The following is a 20697-nucleotide window of genomic DNA, read 5'->3' on the forward strand; positions in this document are numbered from 1 at the left end:
TCGGGTCCAGTGATCACAATCCCATTAGTTTCAATGTAATTATGGAGAAGGATAGGTCTGGACCTAGAGTTGATATTTTTGATTGGAGAAAGACTAACTCTGAGGAGATGCGAAAGGATTTAGAAGGAGTGGATTGGAACAAATTGTTTTATGGGAGGGATGTAATAGAGTAATGGAGGTCATTTAAAGGTGCAATTCTGAGGGTACAGAATCTTTATGTTCCTGTTATGTTGAAAGGAAAGGTTAAGCGTTTGAGACAGCCATGGTTTTCAAGGGATATTAGAAACACGGTTCGGAAAAAGAGAGATATCTACAATAAATATAGGCAGCGTGGAGTAAATGAGGTGCTTCAGAAATATAAAGAATGTAAAAGTAATCTGAAGAAAGAAATTAGAAAAGCTAAAAGAAGATATGAGGTTGCTTTGGCAGGTAAGGTGAAAATAAAACCAAAGGGTTTCTACAGTTGTATTAATAGGAAAAGGGTAGTGGGGGATTAAATTGGTCCCTTAGAGAATCAGAGTGGACAGCTATGTGTGGAGCCAAAAGAGATTTGGGCCATGCAAAACAATTTCTTTTCCTCGGTATTCAATGGGGAGAAGAATATTGACTTGTGCAAGATAAGGCAAACAGGTAGGGAAGTTATGGAAACTATGATGATTAAAGCAGAGGAAGTACTGGAGCTTTTAAGGAATACCAAAAGTGGATAAGTCTCCGGGTCCTGACAGGATATTTCCTAGGTCCTTGAGTGTAGTTAGTGTGGAAAGAGCAGGGGCTTTGACAGAAATATCTTAAATGTCATTAGAAACGGAGATGGTGCCAGAGGATTGTTTTATTGCTCATGTTGTTCCATTGTTTAAAAAGGGTTCTAAGAGTAAACCTAGCAATTATCAGGCTGTGAGTTTGACGTCAGTTGTGGGTAAATTGATGGAAGTATTCTTAGAGATGGTATATATAATTATCTGGATGGAAAACGTCTGATTAGGATTAGACAACATGGATTTGTGTGTGGAAGGTCATGTTTGATAATTTTTTTTATTATTTTTTTGAAGACGTTGCTAGGAAAGTTGACGAGGGTAAAGCAGTGGATGTTGTCTATATGGACTACAGTAAGGCTTTCGACAAGGTTCCACATGGACTGTTAGTTGGGAAGGTTCAATCATTAGGTATTTATATTGAAGAAGTAAAATGGATTCAGCAGTTTCTGGATGGGAGACGCCAGACTGTAGTGGTGAATAACTGTTTGTCAGATTGGAGTCCGGTGATGAGTGGTGTCCTCAGGGATCTGTACTGGGTACAACGTTGTTTGTCGTTTACATTAATGATCTGGATGATGGGGTAGTAAATTGGATTAGTAAGTATGCAGATGATAGGTGGAGCTATGGAAAATGAAGTTGGGTTTCAAAGCTTGCAGACAGATTTAGGCCAGTTAGAAGAGTGGGCTGAACAATGGCAGACAGAGTTTAATGCTGATAATTGTGAGGTGCTACATTATGGTAGGACTAATCAAAATAGGACACACACGGTAAATGATAGGGCATTGAAGAATGCAGTATAACAGGGGGATCTCGGAATAATGGTGCATAGTTCCCTGAAGGTGGAATCTCATGTGGATAGGGTGGTGAAGAAAGCTTTTGGGATGCTGGCCTTTATAAATCAGACCATTAAGTATAGGAGTTGTGATGTAATGTTGAAATTGTACAACACATTGGTAAGGCCAAATTTGGAGGATTGTGTACAGTTCTGGTCACCGAATTATAGGAAAGATGTCAACAAAATAGAGAGAGTACAGAGAAGATTTACTAGAATGTTACCTGGGTTTCATCACCTAAGTTATAGAGAGAGGTTGAACAAGTTATGTCTTTATTCTTTGGAGCGTAGAAGGTTGAGGGAGGTCTTGATAGAGGTATTTAAAATTATGAGGAGTGTAGATGGAGCTGAAGTGGATAGGCTTTTTCCATTGAGAGTGGGGGAGATTCAAACAAGATTTGAGATTTAAAGGGCAGAAGTTCAGGAGTAATATAAGGGGGAACGTCTTTAATCAGAGCGTGGTAGCTGTGTGGAACGAACTTCCAGCAGAAGTGGTTGAGGCAGATTCGATGATGTCATTTAAAGTTAAATTGTATAGATAATGGACAGGAAAGGAAAGGAGGGTTATAGGCTGAGTGCAGTTCGGTGGGACTAGGTGAGAGTAAGAGTTCGGCATGGACTAGAAGGGCTGACATGGCCTGTTTCCGTGCTGTAATTGTTGTATGTTTATATGGTTATATCTATACCCCCATAATTTTGTGCACCACTCTCAAAGCTTCGCTCAGTGCTCTAAGTTCCAAGGAATGAAGTCCAATACTCTGAAACTTTAGCTTATCAGTCAGGTCGTCCAGACCAGGCAACCACTTGGTAATTTTTCTCTGTATTCTTGCTCTGTATCCTTTCCTGTAAGTAGGCGATCAAAACTACACACAATAGTCCAAATTCAGCCTCAGCAATGCCTAATACTACACCAACAAAAATCCCATTTCCTGTGCTCAATGTATTGATTTATGTAGGCCAATGTTCGAAAAACAATGCAATCTCAGTAAAGTCAGAAATAATCCTGCAAAGTTTTTTTGCAGTCGTATACCCAATAACGCTTGGATTATATACATTGTACCTTTGACGTTCTTCACTGCCTACAACATTTCAAAATCTCCCTCACCACCTCAGCTCTTCACCATTACTGCCTCTTCGACCGAGGTGAGTGACCTCCTTTCTAACAATGGACTCCATCTGACCAGTTGCTTCTCCCAAGCTGAATCCACAGAACGTGTCCATCGCTGCTCGAATCTCATCGGATTCTCTGAGGCCCAGTGCAGTTTATTGCCAACTATGCAATTTCGGGGAGGGCAAATACTGCTCAGAATATAAATTCGACAATTACTGTGTAATTAATAAAATATGAGCCTACATGATATTTCATAAAGCTTGGAAATGTTGCTTTCTGTTTCTAAGGCGAGTTGTGGACTCCGATTGGGAATAGGTCAGACGCCATGGGATGTAAGTGCGGAAATTGGTGGGGCCGCAGCGGATACAATTAAATTCTTTGGTCCCTTACAATATCTTTTAATAACTTTCCCACGACTGATAGCAAGCTCAGAGGGCTGAAATTTCACAGATTAATTTAGAGCCTTTCTTAAGCAACGGAAGAACGTTGGGCTCTCCTCGAGTCCGCTGGTTTAGGCACGCAGACCGCAGACCCGAACTGCTTTTCTTTTGCACATTTACTTTAAAGCTAATGTCCTTCGGACAATTGGATGCAACGTGTTCCCCTATACAAAATTGTGCCACCTGGCCTCCCTCCTTCCCTCAATGCAAATCAATATCGCACACTCCCTCTTTTGGGACTTTTATCTACTGATTAAGAAAACATTCCAGAAAATAGATGACAGCGTCTATTCCATCTTGTCCTTTCACACTTTGGGAGTGCCAGTCAAAACCTGGAAATTTAAGCCTAGCTCCTATAACAAACTGACGTTTGCTGAAATTCTGAGCAATTTCTCTTCACATTTGTTCCTCTAACTCCCACGGACACTTGGCTGGGCTGTGATGCCGTGTAATACATCTATCATACTTCATCGCTCCAAAGCCAAAGCCCCTTTAACATGGCCGTACCTTTCTTATTACTACGTTCCACATTGAACGCCTCACTAGGTGAGTTCTCTAATCCACCCTGATGTGACATCTTCCCTAACTAATAACGCCATCCCTCCTCATTTATTCCTTCCCCCTCTGCTTCATCTTAAACAGCGGAGCGGTGGAATACTGCGCTGCCAGTCCTGCTCATACTGCAACCATCCCACTAATGGCGATAATATAGTAAATCCACGTGCTCATTCATGCCATGGTCTCATCCGCCTTTTAATACAATGCTTCTTACATTGAGGTATCTGCAGCTGAGGACATTACTCGCACCATGATCAACAATTAAATTCCTGACACGAGGAATTCTGCAGATGCTGGAAATTCTAGCAACACACGTCAAAGTTCACCAGAACCTTTGATGTGTGTGATTTAAATTACTGATTCTGTCTGAGGCACATCATCATCCAGATCGTTAATACAGATGTAAACGTCAAAGGAACCAGCACCGGTCTCTGTAGAACTCCGCTACTCACAGGTATCCAGTTGGAGAGGCAACCATCTGCTACCATTCCGTGGTTCCTTTCACAAAGAAAATGGCTCATAAATTTACTACCTGATTTTCAGAGCGGAGCGACTGAACTTCACCATAAACTATCAAATGTCTTGAAAAATTCCATGTCGACAACATCTTATATTTTTTCTTCATCAACTTTCCACGTAACATCTTTGACACGATTTACCACTAATGAAGCCATGCGGACTATCATTAATCAGTGGATATCTAAAAGGAAAATCATATAGTCTGCCCGTTAAACTACCTTCCAACAACCTGCCCACGAATGATGTCCGGCTCACAAGACTATTATTTCATGGATTATTTTTAGAGCCTTTCCTATACAAAGGAACAACATTGGCTATGCCTGGTTTAAGAATGATGTATATATCTCTGCTAGAGTTCCTGCAAGTTCATCCTTTTGCTGGGCCGGAAAGAACAACTTGACCGGTTCTGGGGATTTATCCACTCTGATCTGCCTGAAGACAGCAAAGGCCTTCTCCTCGGCAATCTCTGTAGAGTCCACAAAGATGATTCAATTTTGCTTTCCTCAATAGACTGTATCGGTTTCCTGGATAAATACAGATGCAAGACATTAGCTCATTTGGCACCACATGTGAATTAGCTATGGTCCTCGTTCAAGAAGACTAATTACGTTTCTTGAAATCCTTTTGCTCTTAAGATAAGTGCAGCATTCTTAACGATTCAACTCGGACAAAATCATTTCATTCTCTCACCCTCCTCCTCTCTTTGATAAACGTTCTCTTGCATTTCCTACACCCACATAAACACATTACTTAACCTGCAATTCACCTCATTTCCTTTCTTCACTTGGGCCTCCATATCACTTGAAATTCCAGGTTCCCGACACTGCTATGTTTAGCATTTATTCTGACGGGCCCGTGCAAACTTTGCGCTCTCGAAATTTCACTTTTGAGACCCTCCACTTACAATAGAATTTCCCAGAGGATACTTGCAAAATCCTCTCTGATACCAACAAGATTCTTTCTGTCTCCAATCTAAAATCGCAGCCCAAGAACCAGGCCTCTTTTTGCATGTTTAACTTCAAACTAATGGACTGCGGACTAGTGGATGCAAAGTGATCCCCGAGGCAACCTTCTGCCACCTGTCCTCTCTCGTTCCCTGAGAGAAGATCAAGAATCGCAGTCTTCGTCATTTCAGGTTTTTATCTACTGCTTAAGAAACTATCCAGAACATCTACTCACAACCTCTATTCCGTCTATTCCTTTCACACTATGGGTTCCCAGTTTCCCAGTTAAAACGTGGAAAGTTCAAACCAGCTGTTATTAGAACCTTATGTTTCGTGAGGTTTTCGGCTATTTCTCTTCAAATGTGACCCTCTAATTCTATCGGACGGTTTGATGGTGTTTAATGCCCTGCAACACCCCATCGTGCACCATCGCTCCAAAGGCAGAGCCTCTTTTCCATGGGTATACCTTTCTTCTTACTACGTTGTACATAGAGCGTCTAACCAGCTGAGTTATCCAGTCCGGGCTGACTATGATATTTTCCTTGACTAGTAACCCACCACTCCTCATTTACTACGCCCCCACCCCCAACACCCCCCCCCCCACTCTTTCGTGTTAAACAACGGGGCGGCGAAATACTGAGCTGGCAGTCCTGCATCTACCGTAAGCGTCTCACTCATGTCTAAAGTATAGTAATTCCACTTGCCTATTCCGGCCCTGTGCTCATTTGCCTTTCATACAATGCTTCGTGCATTGAAATAACTTCAGGTGAGATCACGAGTCGGCCCATGCTGGACCTTTTCATTCCTGACTTTGTGTGTGGTTTTTACAACATCTGTCTCCACAACCCCTCCACTCCCTGTTCTGGGGCAGCCCTGTTCCCATCCAGTGTCAGGTCTAGTTTAACCCACATCTGTGCCCCTGCCCCACCCCTGCCAGCAGCCGTAGGAAACCTTCCCGCTAGGATATCAGTCCCTTTTCAGTTCAAGTGTAAACCACCTTCCTTGGAACCTACTCCAAGATCAACCTAATGATTCCCTGACCTTAGTCCTCTATTTTCCTTTAACTCAGGCGCCTACGAAACGCCCCTAATTTCTCAGCCCCGAGCAGCAGCCCAGGCACCGTAATGTTATTATCAGAGTACATTCGGTCCCACAACCTCTCATACAGAGAATGCCACTGCTTATTCAGTGTACTGGTAAGTTCATTGTCTGTCCAGTCTCACGGAGGACGCAGTGAAAACTACATGTCAGACCATGGCCCCATAAAGCTATAACAATATCCCTGAAATCTCCTGATTTCCGAGTCTGCGTGATTCCAGGAAATACACACACTGCTCCCGCCTGACCCGTGAGATTCAAGTGGCTCTGTCACCCCAAACTCCGCTTTCTGTGTGTGTTGTGTAATTTACTACCCTGTTATAACTCAGCGTCACGTTATAACAGACAACACACTGCATACGATTAAAGGAATTATCTTTATGAAAGTTAATTAACTGAAGGGTCATTAAGACAAAGAAAGAAATAAAGGAAAAAGGCCCATTGTAATTAACCAGCCAAATGTACACAAGTTGGAGCTCATCTTGAACTCACGCTCTGGGCCCTTGCTCTGCGTGGAAGCACACAGCATCTTCCGATATTCGCTCGCAAACCATTTCGAACAAACGGGTCTCCCACCGGGTCCTACCCGAGGACTTGTTCTCCCCAGTGTCTTCTCACTTCTTCTCCCACTGGACAAAAGGCCCCAGCTCACTACGACGTCAGAACACAACAGAACCCACCCACCCCGGTTGGACGGTTCACATTCCAAAGCATCCGAAATCTCTAAATTTCAACCAAAGTCTGCTTCTACAGAAAAGCCACTACGTTAGCAGTGAAACCTTTCTTAGGGTGTTAAATCCCTCTTTATAAAAATGTTCCTCAGCACAATCACACTGTCATAGATAATGACCAGTCATCACCGAGCACACTGTCACTGGATGTCAGAAAATATTGATCATATATTTACTTCTCAGTGCCCGCTCTTCTGCGACAAATAAAGATGCCACCGCTTACATACCGCAGAATCAATGCTTCAAATGTGCAATTATCAATTATATTTATAGCGCCCTGCACAGCGAGAGACTTGTGAAGTGTCGTGGACAGTTTTTCAGTTCAACGTATCGTTATGGACTTGCTTATATATGCTCAAATTTTCAGAGGAGATATTTTCAACGAGTGACCAAAATAACAGTGGAACATAATGGTATTGGCGCTGGGCTTTTGTTAGTATTTCCGGACAGAAATCTGGAGTGACACTGCAGTTAGGGAGAAATGATTACCCTGCAGCCCTGGCACCGTAATGTTATTATCAGAGCTCATTCGGTCCCACAATCCCTCACACAGAGAATGCCACTTCTTATTCAGTGTACTGGTAAGTTCATTGTCTGTCCAGTCTCACGGTGGACGCAGCGAAAACCACATGACAGACCATGAACCCATAAAACCATAACAATATCCCTGTACATTCCTTTATTTTTTTATCATCACATTGGACCGTGTTCCAATTCCAAGTCATCGGCATATTTTGTTTTTGACATATCTAAATGAAATTCGGCTCAGCCTGTATTGAGTAGGTTCCGATAAGGCAAACCAGAGCTGGACATAGGAAAATCGAGACTTCCTCGTCGTTGGGTTTATTTAAGTCAGCGATTGGTAGGTTCTCGATTGGCAAGACATGAAGGATTATGGGCGAAGGCCGGGAACTCGGGTTGAAGAGGAGGAAAAAAGGGTCAACCATGAGTAAATGGCGGAGCAGAGTCGATAGGACAGGGGGTCTAATCCGGTTCCTCTGCCTCACGGTCTAACATGTTCACAGGACAGATATGTTTTTTCTCTGATGTCCTACACCAGGAATAAAATAGTCACTGTAATTGTGAAAATCTCCGTATACATGTAAACATTCGTTTGACATACTTACACATTTAGGAAACGTGCTGAATGCAGAGATTATGTTTTTTTTTGTTTGTTTAAACCAGACCGTGTGGAACAACAAGGGGGAATTATTGCACATTACTGAACAGATTAATTACTGTCAAATGAGATGTGGTTAAAATGTTATCGTTCGGCACGTGCAGAGTTACAAAATACGTAAGTTGTATGTTTGTGTGCGATAAAAACAGGACATTTCTTCGAACAGGTTTCGTAATATTTTGTGAATAATGCTCGAATGAGACCCAACATTGCAAGGAACAGGCTAAAGCTGTGTCTGCAGATGGGCAGTAATATGAAAGACAGGCCGATGTGAATCTCCACTTAGCGCACTCGTGGTCATTTGTCTGAGCAACTGCAGAGTTAAGACCTGGTTTGGGATTGGACGATAGCAGAAATGAAGCAGACAGTTTGACTGTAATGTTCCAGACCCAAAGAAATATGGGCCTGGCTTATTGTTCAAAGATACACTTCCTTTTAATAAACAGCATAGTCTGCGCTTTTACTAACACGTCACTGACCACGCCGATGTTAACACTGCTTCTCTTGAACCATCACTGAGCTAAAATTAATATACACTGCTTGTCAGGATGATGGCGTCTTCACTCATCCGGCCGATAATGTTGTCGCTTGTGCAGTCTCAAGTGAGCAACGTGAGGACATCAGGGCGAAAACTGGTCATGCACTGAAATACATTTCTCCGGCATCCACATTTTAAATTTCTCCTCTATGTACAAGCTTCAGATGGAAATTTATCCAACGCCCTTACTGATCGTTGCAATCAGGTAATAGCTGATATCGATCGGATCAAGAAACTACAGCCCTCTATTCAGCACATTACTCGTTTTGGTTGCTGTCGACATAGGCTGTGATGGCATTGCGGCCCTGAGCGATAGAGCGAAGAACCAAGGGGCATAATTACTCCAGATGTTACTGTTCTGCAGCTGTGCTGACAAGCTCAAATCCAGAATCGCTGCTCACCCCGTTCATCCGCTTTTACCTTAAGTGTGCATCTATCGTGCAGTTATCGTGACGACAGTTGATTACAATTTGTTAGAATGCAATTGGTGTTGTTTCTCTGGAGATATTATTTTGTAATACAGTTGGAAATTTTATAAAATAAGCACCAATAAATAAAACGTTTCCTGAAAGTTCGAACGAAGAGCAGAAGCAAAGAAAAAAAAAAAGAAATAACCTGATCTTACTCAATTCAAATACAGATTCTGGCAATGTCGCAAATACTTAAAGACTAGAGACCGTACATGTGTTATAAATCCAGACCAACGCACAAAATGCTGAAGGAAGTCAACATGACAGGCAGCATCTCTAGAAAAGAATAAACAGTCAGCTCCATAACAAACTCATGTTTCCTGGAATTCTCTGCAATTTCTTATCAAATTTGTTCCTCTAAATCCCTCGGTCTGTAGGATGGGCTGTAATGGCCTGTAATACACGTATCATACACCATCACTCCAAAGCTAAAGTCCATTCAGCATGGGCATACCTTACTTATTACAGCCTTGCACCAGTCCAGCCTGATGTGACATCTTCCTTAACTAGTAACGCCACCTCTCCTCATTTATTCTTTCCCCCTCTGCTTCATTTTGAACAGCGGAGCGGTGGAATCCTGAGCTGCCAGTCCTATTCCTACTGCACCCGTCTCACTAATGGTGAAAATATTGTAAATCCACGTGCTCTTTTCTGCCATATGGCACAATTCTTACACTGATGTATTTGCTGCTGTGTACATTAGTCGCACTATGCTCAACAATTAAATGTGAAGTTCTGACTGATCGAGAACATATTAGCCTCCGCTTTCAATCCTAAGTCCAGTAGCTTGGATTTGACAGTGGGCTGACAAATAAAAACAGAAATTTACTACTTTCTCGTTGTAGCAGTAATTGAATAAAAATCACAATCATCTCTGCCCGTCTGCGATTCTCCAGACGAGATGCGCTTTATTTCCGATTTTTGGCACCGCCAGCAGTTGGGTTTGAACGTAAGCAGAAAAAGTGAAAAAGGGAAATATGAATGGAGAATGGTGAAATGGAAGGGGTCGTTACAGGAAGTTCGACATATTCATGCTCATACAATCATGTCTGAGGTTACCCACACGGAACAAAATTTGTTGCAACATGGACATAGCCTCAGTGCTACCATGCTCCGCACCGAAACGTGCTGCTCTCCAACAGTCACAGGCCTCTACTGAGAAAGGCAACCATCTGCCACCACTCTCTGCCTCCTGCTACTACGCCAATGTTTACTCTAATGTACTACTTCATCTTGAATGCAAAGCTCGTGGATTTTCTTGACAAAACTCCGATGCGGATCTTTGATAAAATCTCTTGAAAATGTCCATTTAGGTATCATCCTCTGCAGTGCCTTCATGAACTCTCTTGGAAACATTCTTCGTTACTTCTTCAAGTAACTCTATAGCATGTCGTGGGATACACAAAACCATGCTGACTATCTCTAGACTGTCCTGTCTGTTAAAACGCTCATACATACGGTGCTCCAAAGCGTTCCCACTACTGATGTCAGGAGCACCGGCCTAGGATTCCATAATTTATTTCTGAGCCTTTCCCGCATCCCTCGCGCTCTCCCTCTCACTCAACCGTGCTGTCTCCCTTCCAGCCTCTGTCTCTCACCCTTTCCCTCTCTCTTTAACACTACTTCTTTCTTCTCAGTCCATCTCTCCACTATCCCCTATTCCTCCCACACACTCTAAGAACTTGAGCTTCCCATTCTCCAGCTTCTATAAACACTATGCCTTTTCCGACCGCCCTGCTTACCCCTCCACTCTCCTTTTGATTCCTTCTTCCTCTCAACCTCACATAAACTTCATTTAATATGTTACTGGCAAAGAGTTACGAATGCAGTTGCCTGATTTATTTAAATGAACCGTAAAAAATATTTTTAAAAACAACTGCTGGTGATTGGAGGCTGAGTTTAAAATAAAATGCATATTCTCACGCTGAGAAATTTTCTTTATGAGGTTAAAAGTTATAACGCTCTTCCCTGCAGCAGAGGTAGTTATTTGCAAAGTTAAAGACAGTGTTCGCAGGTGAATGAGAGTGAGAATGGAGTTAATTTCAGCAGAAAGGCCACTCCCTATTCTGTCAGACATGCGGGCCTGTACCGTTTCTTCAGGCAGCTATTTTTACAATCTTACAACCCTCTGTATAAACAAGTTTTCTTTCATGTTCCCATTAAACTTTTCACCTTCCCCACTTAACACTTGAGTTCTGATTGTAAGTCCACCCAAACTCACTGAAAACCCTCCTTGCATTTACCCTATAGCTACTCCTCATCTTTCTGTGCAGCTCTATCAACTCATCCCTCATTGATCTTAATTCCAAGGAATAAATTCCGATCCGATTCAAAATTTACTCATAACTGATGTCCTCCATTCCGGGCAAATTCCTAGAATTTTTTCTCTGTATTCTTTGATGTATCCTTCCTGTAGGTTGGTGACCAAGGTACACAGAATGCTCCTAATTCGGCCTCAGCAATGTCTCATACAGGTTCAAACATGTTCCCCATCTCCTATATTCAAAGTATTAGTTTATGAAGGGCAATGTGCCAAAAGCAATACAATCTCAGTGAAGCCCTAAATAATGTAGGAAAGTTATTACCATTCGTATACCCGGTAAAGCTTGGATTATATACATTTTACTTTGATATCACCCAGTAGCTGCTTCATTTAAAAACCTCCCTCACCACCTCAATCCTCCACCAATTCTGCCTCTCCTACTGAACTGGGTGAACTCATTTCCAACAATAGCCTACATCTGACCTGTTGCTTCTCCGCAACCTGAACCCGACCAACGTGTCGATCCAATCACGAATCTCACTGGATTTTCTGAGGCCCAGACGAGTTTATTGCCAACTCGGCAAGTTCGGGGAGGTACTGTCGTTTCAAATAAGGCTCGGAAAATAGATTCGACAAATACTCTTTCATTAATAAAAAAATGAGCACACGTGCTATCGCATAAAAACATGGAAATTTTGCTTTAGGTCCCTTAGGCGAATTGTGGACAGATTTTGGGAATAATTCGATCACTAAGGGAAGCAAGAGTAAAAAACCTAAGCAATCCCAAACCACAACTGGAATTTTTTGTCTATTTTCTTTGAAACTGATGTTCTTAGGACAACCAGATGTAAAATGTTCCCTACATAAACTTCTGACACCTGCCCTCTCTCATTCTCTAAATATAGATCAGGTATCGTTTGGGACATTTTCCGATTTCTTTATGAGAACTATCCAGTATATATTTGACAATCTCCACTCCATCTTGCCCTTTTTTTACTGTGGGAGTCTGAAATAATACTTCTAAGTTTAAAATCACCTTTTAAAACTAAGTTATGTTTTCTGATATTCTCTGTGATCTCTCTTGAAATGTATTCCTCTAACTCCCTCGGACTGTAGACAGCAAATAGGCTTAATGACCTGTAACATAAACATCAAACGCCATAGCTCCAAACCCAAAGACCCTTTAACATGGGCACAACACTCTTGTTACTCCGTTCCACATAGAAAGGCTCACTATGTGAGTTTTCCAGTCCAACCTCTCATGGACAGGTTCGTGAAGTCCACATTCAGGTTCACGGTCCGTTCCATCGATCCATATTCCAGGTTATCCGGTTTTCCCTTGCCCTGTTGTGTGCTTTAATTGAGGCACATAATTCTGGTTTTGGGCTTGCTACATAAACAGCTCCTGGGTTCAGCTTCATTTGCTGGACTGTTCCCTTCCCTTCCCTTTCACCTTCTGCCCGAAGACTTGCCTGAAGCCTTGCCCGGAGCCTTGCCCTGCAACCTGTATCTGGAGCCTGGCCCTGCAACCTATGTCTGGAGCCTTAGATTACATTAGATTAGATCATGAGGACACGCAGTCCTCTTTTATTGTCATTTAGTAATACATGCATTAAAAAAAGATACAATTTTTCCTCCAGAATGTTATCACAGAAACGCAAGACGAACCAAGACTAAAAGAAAACTGACAATAAACACATAATTATAACATATAGTTACAACAGTGCAAAGCAATTCCATATTTTGATGAAGAACAGACCTTGGGCATGGTAAAAAAAAAAGTCTCATCCCTCACTCTCTCCCTCTCACTCTACCGTGCTCTCTCCCTTCCAGCCTCTGTCTCTCACCCTTTCCCTCGCTCTTTAACACTACCTCTCTCTTCTCAGTCCATATCTCCACTCTACCCTCTTCCTCCCACACACTCTTAGAACTTGAGCTTCCAATTCTCCTCCTTCCATAAACACTCTGCTTTTTCCGGCCGCCCTGCTCACCCCTCCACTCTCCTTATGATTCCTTCTTCCCCTCAACCTCACATAAACTTCATTTAATATGTTACTGGCAAAGGGTTAGGAATGCAATTGCCTGATTTACTTAAATGAATCTTAAAAATATATATTTTTTTAAATAACTGCAGGAGATTGGAGTCTGAGTTTAAAAGAAAATGCATATTCTCACTCTGAGAAATTTTCTTTATGAGGTTAAAAGTTATAACGCTCTTTCCTGCAGCAGAAGCAGTTAATTGCAATGTTAAAGACAGTGTTCACAGGTGAATGAGAGTGAGAGTGGATTTAATTTCAGCGAAAAGGCCACTCCCTGTCCTGACGAACATGCAGGTCTGTACCACTTGCTCAGGCAGCTGTTGTTACAGTCTCACAAACCTCTGTATGAAGAAGTATTCCTTCATGTTCCCATTAAACTTTTCACTTTCCACGCTTAACACTTCAGCTCTGATCGTAAGTCCCCCAAATCTCAATGCAAATACCTACTTGCATTTACCCTATAACTACCACTCATCTTTGTGTGTACCTCTATCAAATCGTCCCTCATTGTTCTGATTTCCAAAAAATAAATTCCGATCCTGTTCAAAATTTCCTCATGGCTCATGTCCTCCATTCTGGGCAAATTTCCAGTAATTTTTCTCTCTTCTCTTTACTGTAATCTTCCTGTAGGTAGGTGACCAAGATGCACAGAATGTTCCTAATTCGGCCTCAGAAATGCTTCATATAGGTTCAAACATGTTTCTCATCTCCTGTATTCAAAGTATTAGTTTATGAAGACCAACGTGCCAAAAGCAATACAATCTCAGTGAAGCCCTAAATAATGTAGGAAAGTTATTACCATTCGTATACCCAATAAAGCTTCGATTATATACATTTTACTTTGCTATCACCGAGTAGCTACCTCATTTCAAAACCTCCCTCACCACCTCAATCCTCCACCAATTCTGCCTCTTCTACAGAACTGGGTGAACTCATTTCCTACATTAGACTCCATCTGACCTGTTGCTTCTCCCCAATCTGAATCCCTACAATGTGACCATCAATTCAGGAACCTCATTGGATTTTCTGAGCCCCAGAGGAGTTTATTGCCAACTGCGCCAATTCGGGGAGGGACTGTAGTTTCAAATAACATCTAGAAAATAGATTCGACAAATAGTCTTTAATTAATAAACAGTGAGCACATAAAAAAAAAAAACATGGAAATGTTGCTTCAGCTCCCTTAAGCGAATTGTGGACATATTTTGGGAATAGCTCGGTCACTAAGGGAAGCAACAGTGGAAAAACCTAAGCATCGCAAAGCACAACCGCATTTTTTAATTGCCTATTTACTTTGAAACTGATGTCCTTAGGACGACCAGATGCAAAATCTTCCCTACACGAACTTCTGCCACCTGCCCTCTCTCATTCTGTAAATACAGATCAGGTATCGTTCAGGAAATTTATCGACTTCTTTATGAGAAATTTCCAGAATATTTTTGACAACCTCTACTCCATCTTGCCCTTTTTTACTGTGGGAGTCTGAAATAAAACTTGGAAGTTTAAAATCACCTTATATAACTAAGTTATGTTTTCTGATATTCTCTTCGATCTCTCTTCAAATATATTTCTCTAACTCCTTCGGACTGTGGACTGTAGATAAGCTTAATGACCTGTAACATAAACATCAAACGCAATCTCTCCAAATCCAAAGACCCTTTAACATGGACATACCTTTCTTGTTACTCCGTTCCACATAGAACGGTTCACTAGGTCAGTTTTCCACTCCAACCTCTCATGGTCCGGTCCGTGAAGTCCGCATTCAGTTTCACGGTCAGTTCCATCGATTCATATTCTAGGTTATCCGGTTTTCCCTTGTCCTGTTGTGTGCTTTAATTGAGGCACATAATTCTGGTTTTGGGCTTGCTACATAAACAGCTCTTGGGTTCCGCTTCATTTGCTGGACTGTTCCCTTCCCTTCCCTTTCACCTTCTGCCTGAAGCCTTGCCCGGAGCCTTGCCCGGCAACGTGTGTCTGGAACCTTGCCCTGCAACCTTGTCAAGTTCTACCACCGGAGCGTAACCAGAGCCTTGCTGTGTCAAGATAAAGAATCGTCTATCGTTGAGTTGGGAACCGTCTCTGTCTCCACGACTTTGTTAGGTAGTTTCGGCCGTTTGCCGCTACGTTTTGTTAGGAACAGTCACTGTGCCCACGCCTTCGCTAGGTGGGTCCGGCCGTTTGCCGCTACCTTGTGTTTAGAAATGTCTCTCTGTGGTCTGTGTATGATTCCCGGCCCTACGTCCTGTTCCCAAGGAGGGGCCCGGCTCTGTGTTTCATGTACCTGCCTCTGAAGACGAAGGCTCTGTGTTCTGCATTCCTGTCTCCCAAGACCAAGGCTCTGTGTTCTGCGTGCCTGTCTCCCAGGACCAAGTCAAGGTTTTGGGGTCTCGTCCTGTCTTTGTGCCTCGCTTAGCTCAGGAGTACCTCGTCCTGTCCTTGTGCCTCGCCCAGCCCAGGAGTACCACGTCCTCTCCAAGTTACGTCCAGGAACCTCGTCCTGTACAAGCCACGTCCAAGAACCTCGTCCTGTCCAAGTCAAGGCTTTGAGTTCTCGTACTGTCTATGTGCCTCGTCCTGTGAAGGAGTTCCACGTCCTGTTCTGTAGCCACGTCATGTCTTCGCCTAGTTCCGGGGTCCGAGCCCGAGGCAAGACCCAGGTTCCTGGTCCTTGTCTAGTCTCCAGCTCGGAGTTCAAGCCAGGTTCCAAGTTCCTTGTTCCTTGTCCTGATCCCGTTTCCCTAGTCTCGTCCTAGACTAGGTCCTGTATCTTAGTCGCTTCTTCCCCACTTCCCCCTTGTGTTAGGAAATATCTCTCTGTGGTCTGTGTATGAGTCCCGGCACTACGTCCTGTTCCCAAGGAGAGGTCCCGGCTCTGTGTTCCATGTACCTGCCTCTGAAGACCAAGGCTCTGTGTTCTGCGTTCCTGTCTCCCAAGACCAAGTCCCTGTCTTCTGCGCTCCTGTCTCCCAAGACCAAGTTTCTGTGTTCTGCGTTCCTGGCTCCCAAGAGCAAGGCTCTGTGTTCTGTGTTCCTGTCTCCCAAGACCAAGTCAAGACTTTGGGGTCTCGTCCTGTCCTTGTGCCTCGCTCAGCTCAGGAGTACCTCTTCCTGTCCTTGTGCCTCGCCCAGCCCAGGAGTACCTCGTCCTGTCCAAGCCACATCCAGGAACCTTGTCCTGTCCAAGTCAAGGCTTTGAGTTCTTGTACTGTCCATGTGCCTCATCCTGTGAAGGAGCTCCACGTCCTTTTCAGGAGTTCCACGTCCTGCTCTGTAGGCATGTAATGTCCTCGCCTAGTTTTGGGGTCCGAGCCCGAGTCAAGATCCAGGTTCTGGGTCCTTGTATAGTCTCCAGCTCGGAGTTCAAGCCGGGTTCCAAGTTCCTTGTTCCGAATCCATATCCCGTTTTCCTAGACTAGGCCCTGTATCTTAGTCTCGCCCAGCGTCGTTTCTTCCCCGCTTCCCCCGTTTTCTTTTCACACCTAATCCTGCTCCTGGTACTTCAGTGTCTGTGTCTTTCTTTTGCGTCTGCTCCTAGCGCCCTCGTTATGACACAACGAGCCTGTGACAGCTTTCTTATCTATTAACGCCACCTCTTCTCATTCAATGCTTCCCCATCCACTTAATCTAAAACAACGGAGAGGTGGAGTACTCCGCTGCCAGGCCTGCTCCTCTTCCAACCCTCTCACTAACGTCGAAAATATAGCGATTCGACGTGCTTATTCATGCCCTGAGATCTCTCGCCTTTCATACAATACATTGTATAATTTGCAGCTGAGGATATTATTCGAACCATGCTGAACATCTAAATTGCTGATTCTGTCTGAGGCCTTCACAGCTTCTGTCTCCACAACCTCTCCACTCTCTGTTTCGCGGTAGTCTTGTTCCCACCATTTGAATGTCTGGATTTACCCTCCCACGTCCCACCATCCCCGCCCACCCACCTCGAGCAGCCCTAGTAAACCTTCCCGCTAAAGCCACTAGTACCTTCATTTCTTTGCAGTCGACTCCAAGATCAACGAAACCATTCTCTCCGTTTAACCCTTTATTTTTTTTCTTTCACTCACGTGTCTCCTATTAACCACTTGAGCCCTCGATTATCTCTGGCTGTCCAATCTCTCAATACCTCCTATTACCTTATAGTCTTCTATCAAGAAATTTATCATAGTCCTCTCCAGGGACAGAAACCAGTGATCCCTTATCGTTTCCTTATATTTTTTTTCTCTTAATTAAGTAGCATTTCGGTAAATCTATTCCGCATAGAGTTTAAAATTTCCGAATCCCTGCAGTACGCCCCTACTCATAGGTCTCCAATCGGAGAGCCAACCATCTCTTACAACTTTCTGGCTTCATCCTCAAACCAAAGGTCTCATCAAATTTACTACCTCATTTTCAAAGCTGAGAGACCAAATCTTCCATGCAGGACTTTGTCAAATGCCTTGCTAAGATCCATGTATACAACATCCACTGCCCTGCCCTCATCCACACTCCTGGTACCTTCCTTGACACGACTTACCACTTACGAAGAATTGCTGAGTATCCTTAATCAGCCATTATCTATCCAAACACTCATACTCCTGGTCCGCTAGAATACATTCCAATAACCTTCTCTCTACTGATGTCAAGCTCAGAGGCCTATAATTTCTTGGATTATTTTAAAGCCGCTCTTAAACAGCTGAACAGCATTGGCTATCATCCAGCCCTCTGGCCTAAGGATGATTTAAACATCTCTGCTGGGGATCCGGCAACTTCTGTCTCCCGTAGTATCCGAATGAACACCTCCCCAGGCCCAGGGATTCTGTCCACCCTAATTTGCCTGACGACAGCAGACACATCCTTCTCTGTAATCTGTATAGATTCTGTGAAAACGCTGTTTCTATAGTCCCTGATTCTGTTTGCTGAGTAAATACAGATGTACAAAAAATAATCATCCGTTTTGTCTCCACATATGGATTAGCTATACTTCCACTGAGATAATCCAGGGAAACCATTTTGACCCTGAAATTCCTTTGCTCTGAACATCCCTGTAGCATCCCTTAGGATTCTCCTTCAACTTGTCTGCTAAGGCAACAGCAGGCCTTCGATTACACTTCTGCTTTCATTCTGAAGTATTCTCTTCACTGACTTGCACCTACGTGAAAATGTCCGACTGGGATGGAATGACGTACTAATTGAAAGTGATCACCAAGAAGGAATTGTGTCCTGATTACAAATGGGAGTCGGGAAAGGATTGATATCCCAATTTAAAATGTTTAGCAGGGTAGAAGTGACGCGTGGTTTTAAAATGGCACCCGGGATGGAATGGGGCACCTACCCTTTCAGGCTGTAGAGCTGGAGAGGTGTCATAACCAGGCCGCATCAAAGGGAAGATGAGTAGCTGGCTGGCTTTCTGGGCAAACTGGCGTTGAGGGCCAAGCCTTCGGATTGGTCAGCGTCGATCATCACCATCCTTGTCCTGGTGCACGGCGAGGGGAGAGAGGAGAGCAGTCAGAGACTAGGTAAGGTGCAGTGTGAAAAGAGAAGGACAGGAGAGGGAGAAGATGACTAAAACAGTCATCACACTTGTGTTCTCCATCTGCATACTATCTATCCCACTCCGCCACTCCGTAAGCTCCGTCTGCACACTCCTGCACTTCTACCTGGCTTTCACTCCCTGCTCGAGCCCCTCGCACTATCCTGTCGCACTCCAACTCTCGTCCTGCACCCCTCTTTCAACCGCTGCATACCTCTCTGCACTTTCTCTCTCCCTCTCACTCCATTCTCTTCACTCTCTTTAATCCCCTCTCTCGATACCTCTCTCTCCACTCCCCTATTCCATTTACCCCATCTACACCGCTCACAATTTAGTATACCTCTATCAAATCTCCTTTAGATCTTTTTCTTTCCAAGGAATAAAAAACTAACCTCTTCCAACTTTCCGTTTTACCCAGGTACTACAATCGCACAAAAATCCTTTTAAATTTCCACTGTACTATTTTAACCATAGTTGCATATTTCCTATAGGTAGGGGAACAAAACTGCGCACAATATTCCAAATTAGGCCACGCCAATGTGTAATATGACTTCAGCATAACATCCCATCTCCTATACTCAATAATATGATTTATGAAGGCCAGTGTGACAAAAGCTTATCTTACGACCCTATCTACCTATGTCGCCATTTTCGAATAATTCTGAACCTGTAATCCTAAATCACTTTGTTTTACGGCACACCTCAGTGCCCTACCTTCTAATGCGTGAGACCTACCTTAGTTGGTCGAACCGAGGTGCAGTACCCTACACTTGCTTGCATTAATTTTACTTCTGCTATTTTCAGCAGATTTTCCCACCTAGAGCAGATCCTGCTGAAAGTTCTGATGGTCTTCCTGGCTGTTGGCTACACCTCCAATCTTAGTGTCATCGGCAAATCTACAGATCGAATAAACCACATTATCATCCAGAGCATTCGTATAGATAACAAACAATGCATCCAACACCGACCCCTCTGGCTCTCCACTATACACGGGCCTCTAGTCAGGGAGGCAACCATTCAATAGCACTATCCACCATCTCCCACAATTTCAATGTCCACTCCAATTTACCACCTCATCTTGAATAACGAGGATTTTGTTGACAAACCTCCCTTGTTGAATTTCTTGATAAAGTACAGATAAACAACGTGCACTGCCTTGCTTTCATCAACGTTCCAAATAGTATTATTCTTAACTTCTTCGAAACACTCTATAAGATTGCCATGAATACACAAAGTTATACCCAATCAATTCTGTTTATTGAAATTCTCACAAATTCGGTCTTTCCAATAACTTTTCCACCACTGATGTCAGGAGCACTGGCGTGTAATTACTTGGGTGTGTCTCTGAGCCTTTCGTAAGCGAACTCAAATCCTCCGGTACCTTACCTGTCGCTAAGCAGAATTTAAATTACTTTGTTCACATTGGAATGTCGAACCAGTTCGATTTGATTTTAACAGAACGTCCACTCCTTATTCTGAGGAATGTGAAAGTTCAGGTGGCTGCTTATAGACAGACTCTTAGCTCAGATTCTCACAGAAAAACAACCCGCACATTCCAGTTGCACTGAAGTGTGACGGCACGAAACCTCTATATGTTATTCGTTTAGCTGTTGTTACAGGACCTGCTGAGATGCTACAGAATTATCCACGCTGTTAGAATATTCTCGGTGAAGAAATCAAACTATAGTCATTTCGGATTTTCATATAATCAAC

The sequence above is a fragment of the Mobula birostris genome, chromosome 13 (genome assembly GCF_030028105.1).
Source record: "Mobula birostris isolate sMobBir1 chromosome 13, sMobBir1.hap1, whole genome shotgun sequence".
Taxonomy (NCBI): domain Eukaryota; kingdom Metazoa; phylum Chordata; class Chondrichthyes; order Myliobatiformes; family Myliobatidae; genus Mobula; species Mobula birostris.